Here is a 6,213-nt window from a genome sequence, read left to right as displayed (position 1 = left end):
GCACACCTACATATAAACAAATATACACCGTTTCGAAACGAAACCCACAAACAATTACACCCGGTTTGAACGCAAACCCACAAACATTGTACCCGGTTTGAACGCAAAACCCATATCCTATAATAATTTATCCATTTTTACTTTACACACCTACATATAAACAAATATACACCGTTTCGAAACGAAACCACAACAATTACACCCGGTTTGAACGCAAAACCCAGAGTCTTTACTAATTTATCCTATTTATACTTTACAACCTTACATTATAAACAATATACACCGTTGAAACGAAACCCACAAACAAATACCCCGGGGGGTAATTGTTATTGGGTTTAGTTTCTGAAACCGGGTACAATTTGCGATTATTGTCGGGTAAGATGTTGTGTAAGTGGGTTTCAGGTTATGGGATAGGGTAACATTTTTTGCGGGTTACCCATTTTTACTCCCTGAATTATGAAATGATGTGACGGAACTAAAATATAATGTAGAAATTATGAATTATAATAATAAAAGTAATTTTATTTTGTTTGATTATAAAATATAAATTTACATAGCCAACAATATTATCGTATTTAAATGCATACATCACAATTTTTTGTGTTCGTGTTTTATACCTTATAAAAATAAAAAATGTTATTGAAAATAAAAGTAGGTAGTTATACGTTACATAAAATATGATAGCCTTTCTCCAGTAACTATTATTTAAATTCAACACTTCTCTAACTCTTAAACTAACCTTATATATAAATATAATATGGGTGTGTATTAATGCATTATAATATATAACGATAGGTATTAATACTCTAAAACAGCGGTTCACAACCCATAAGTCACGAAACAGCGTGGTACTGGGCCGTGAATCATATATAATATTAACATTACTAAGGTACGTATATATTACACATATATTTTTTTATACAATTAACGCTATCGAACATTTGAATACAGTTCGTTTATTAATAATAGGTACTTATTATATTAACCTAAACTGTTATTGGTCATTTTTATTTTATTTTACAGTGCATTGTGTGAATTGTGTGCAGGTTGCCTAAAATTGCATTGAGAAACTTGATGGGCTTTAAAAACACATAGTGACACACGCTACGCATCTAAATATATAATGCAGTTCATTCATTATATTGTCAATTTGAGTAAGTGGCCTTACATAAAATATCTACCAATCTAATTTTTTGTGACTGGGTAGCTACAGCAGAAATCATATTAAAACAACCTGATTTGCAATTTTGTTTATTTTTTAATCATTTGGGATAAGATATTGAATCAAATTGATCTGCTAACAAATTATTAACAATGAAATACTACAAAGTTCTTAATAATATGATAGCTGATGTGAAATGTTTTAAAAAAATATCTGTTATTTCTGATGATTTTGAATTCCTTTCCGGTCAACACTATTTGCAACACCTGCAGTTGAAATATTAAAGAAATGTGCAGCTAACTTAGCAAAAAAACAGTGAAAATATAGACCGAGAAATCTTTTAAATATCAAGCAAAAGAAATATTACAAGATGTACAAAAGGCAACTTTTTAAATATTTTAAATGCAATAAAATCATATGAAGTTGATTCAACTTATCAAAACTTGGTAATTACTAATTGCATATACCTATATCGTATCTATTACCATGTCTGTTACTTTCGCAACCGGAGAACGTTCCTTTAGTAAATTAAAATGAACTAAAACATACTTATGATCAACCATATCCCAAGAAAGATTAACTAACTCGGCAATACTATCGTTTGAAAATGAAATAACATTATCGATTTTGAAGAATATATAGAAGATTTTGCTTCAATCAAGTCAGGGAAGATGAAATTTTGAATCATATATTACAATTTATAATTTTAAATAAACTATACTTGAATAACAAATATTAATTTGTAGTATTTGTTTTTTATTATTATAAAATTACAGTATTGCACCATTTACTAATATTTAAGTTACTATATTATTTTTACAAAAATGTTTAAAAATGTATAATAAAATATCAATACGATAACATTAAAAAAAAAAGAAGAAAAAGATTAAATAATAAATTAATAGAGGGGTGAATATTTTTAATTTTGCTCCAGTCGCCAAATTATGACGGAACAACTCTGGTCCGCACAACTAAAAGGGTTGAGAACCGCTATTCTATATAATGTATAAATTAATAATAGGTAAATATAGTTGTCTATGATATAATAATATTATATTGTAAATATTTATTTTAGACAGATAGCTAACAAAAACTTTATCTATATACCAATAATATAATATAATTTAGTTCACTAATATAAAAACCTAGAAATAAAAATAAGATTTGCACTGTTTCACGATCTTCAGCACTACATTGCACATTATAGCATATCAAATATCGAAAAAAATCGGCGTGTTGCCGGCCGGCGATAATCGAAATTTTGGACGATAAAGTGAATGGCAATGCGTAAGGGAACGACAATAAAATAAAATAATATTACTCGTAGATATTATGCGCTATGAATAATACGGGGATGGCGCGTTACGAACAATTTCATTTTTAATCCAATCTATTAAATCGCCGAAATCCTCTAGTCACTAAATTATCATCTGCCACAATCGCAGGTGATCTATCCGTACATTTATTAAATACGCGTAAAGCCTAAATATATTATTTTATCTTACCGACTTTATAACTACAATTAATTCTAAAAATAATTTAATAAGTCAATATACCTTTACTTGAACATACAATTATCTTACTTGGATTAGATACATACCTAGTTGGCTATGCTGTCTAAACTTATATAAAAATAATTTCTTACCTTCGTGTGGACCCACAGTAGCTTTTTTATAGAGTACATTCAACTGCTATCAAGTAACATTGAGTTATAGGTATACACTATACATACTCCTGAAACTATTTCGGATCTGTGTTTTGATGAATAGGAACCGTTGCCGTTGATTATTTAAAACTGCATTCATTGTTGATGTATGTTGAAGCTAAAACGGTGTTATGATTAACAATAAAAAGAACAAAAATAAATAAAGAAAGTTAACAATAATTGCAGACAACTTTTAGAAATTACAAATAAGAATAGTAGGTAGGTAATCAAAAAAACATAAATATTGAAAATAAAAACTGATGTCTATTATAGAAATGTTTTTCGAACTATATTGAAACAATAATAACTAATAAGAAACAAACAGTTTATTGATTCCTTATATTTATTGAAAGAAAATGAATAGGTAACTAACGTAATTCAGCCAGCATATTTTATTTACATTTATTACAAATTACAATATAAAATATGAATAAATAGTTTTCGTTATATATTTACTGGCTATTATATTTGTAGCCAACACAATAGTAAAAAATAATACTATTATACGGAATACCTGACCTTCACCAATTATAAAATACATGTGGATGACAGTATGACACTGGTGATTTAATCAAAATTAAAAAAATTCTATACTTTTTTATATTTACATTATTGTGAAATCAATAAATTCATAGCTCTGCCTAGAATTTAATAAGTTTCTATTAATTATTTAATAATCGATGATATGGAATAAATAATTGTAATTTTTTAATTATTATTATAATTTTACATATCTATGTTCAGTGGCGAAACGAACCTAAAATAACCCGTAAGTAAACTAAAATTTACACACCCACCCACTCATTTACCAACTAGGTATACATATCTTATACTTAAAATATTTTTTTTCAATTAATGTTTTTACCAATAAAATTATGTAGGTAAATTTATGTACTGTTCATATTATTGTATATTATTATTATTATTATTTTTGCTGAAAAAACTAAAGAAAGTAAAATATAATGATGAAATAATTACATTTTATAAGACTAAGAAGTTTCTTTATTCGTATAATAGTATAAGTATATTTTATTAACATATTTTAACAGTAACCTAGATAGTAACACAGTAATATTATATCAACTAAAAACAAAGTTAAAAATATGAAATTAATTATTTATACGCATTAACTGTTTATTTAAAACACCTGAAGTCATAGCAAACTTATCTATGGTATAATATATGAATTTATTCATTAGTTCTATTAATGCCGTCTGTCGTTACTGCCAATTGTCATAACTCATAACTCACGATACACCTATTTATACACATAAATTGTAATAAATACTAGTATTAGTGGTACTGATATTTAGTTATTGTTTGTCACTTTCATATTGGCACCCACACACCCCTAAATCTAAAAAAAAAAATCGAAAAGCAACCGCTTCTCAAACACCACGTTCGTTTCGCCACTGCCTATATGTTTGTATTTTATTCGAAACCGAAAGTTTCTAGCATCTCTTCTCCCATAAACAACTCTAAGTAAGGATTTAGTCCTGCTGACAATCGCATGTATTCGACTACGGTCTACGAGTGAATAATAAAGTATACTTATTACTTATTAGTTTATTACTCATAAAATTCCATCAACTCTTTTAAACAATTATTATCATTAAAAGTTAAGAGTGTTAAGACATAACACTAACATCATATTATAATATTGTCTTCTTAGAATCTTAGATAATTATATGTATATATAAACGGCACAGTGGAAGCAACCAGGGCTGGATTAGATTGGCGAGTTACCGAGTAAGACTAGGTGGGCCACTTTAAATATGGGCTGGGTAATGAGAGTTGGTCATAATTTTTTTTCTTCTTATGCATGCCAATGACAAATTAGTACAAATATCGGTAGAAAATATAAGTGAACCTAATTATTAAACCGTACGGCAACTGTATAGTTGTAAGTTGTAACCAAACGTTAAAAGTCTTACAACGCGGTATAGACCGACACCATTGCTAATCCGGCGTTGGAAGCAACGGGTTTTTACTATCTAGTTTAATCTATTAAACATTAAATTATTAAAAAAAATCAAAATAATGTACTCGTATTATTCGAATCAATACGTCTATCGATTTTAATGGCGTATGACGCCTGTTATTAACATATAATGTAACGCATTATTTTAAGTTATTAATGTACCTCTATGTGGTTGTGTAAGAGCATACATGTGTAGTACCTATATGTAAGTACACAACGGCCATTGTTACCGCAGTCCGCAGGGTTAACAGAGAGTTTTGCTTTGGAGAATAAACATATTTTTAGGAGCTCGTATCACTGTTATACTGACAAGAATTGTATAATTTCTAATATTTTAAGGGTAAACATAATATTTTGTGTCCACTTTCATTATGCCACTGATTATAGTACAAGTGACTTTTCGCATTAAAATTATGTATCATTCGATCAAAATTAAACATTCTTATTTTAAATTCAATATTTTTTTTTAATTACTCATGTCATTGTACACATTTATAAAAACTAATTAAAAAATATCGAAAACACATTTTCAAGATTAGTGAAAACACTATTTGTTACACCCATGTGCACGCTATGAAGTAGGTACCTACCTAGATGTTAGAATAAGTAATTCATTTATCTGTTATTAAATAAATTATTTAAAAATATTCAATTTAGTTTTGCCAGCCTTGGTGAATATTATACTTTACAATATTTTATCATTTATTAAATTATTAATATTCACTTACAGTATCATTTTTTGGTATGAATGGATTCATGGTAATAAAAGCTTAAAATTAGGTAGTTTAAATGTATTGAAAATTGCATAGTTGATCGATGATTGTTGCAAGTGGGAGTATTAATACAATTATTATTTTTTATTCCTTGTTTTAATATTCTCTACTCAATCACTTACATTTAGTAATAGTGGATACCTATCAAATTTAATATAAGTATTTGTTTCTAAAGACTTCAACTAAGAAGCATAGTAGAAATCACTGTTTGTTATTTATATCATGGGTTATGGCAAAAATAGTATTTATAGAATAAAAATTTTACAGTAAGTTAAATGTAATACATTTTTATAAGTTAATAGTTTATTACCCCACTCACTCATCATTAATTTACTGTCTTACAGATCCGATCACTAGAGATCTACCAACGATATTGATTGTCTTCAAAAAAACAGTGTTTACCATACTATAGCTGATGTGATATGGATCACTTCACATTTTTAATTGTATAAGTTACATTAAGAGAACACAAAATATCAGTTATTTACCCTCTATTTAAGAGGTTTAGTATAGGTAATTTTAATAACATTTTGAGAAAAATTACTAAGTTTAATCTTAAATATAAATATTTAAACACTAATTCAAAGTATTT

The sequence above is a fragment of the Melanaphis sacchari genome, unplaced genomic scaffold (assembly GCF_002803265.2).
Source record: "Melanaphis sacchari strain LSU unplaced genomic scaffold, SCAv2.0 Contig19_pilon_pilon, whole genome shotgun sequence".
Lineage (NCBI taxonomy): Eukaryota > Metazoa > Arthropoda > Insecta > Hemiptera > Aphididae > Melanaphis > Melanaphis sacchari.
This window is presented reverse-complemented; position numbering follows the sequence as displayed.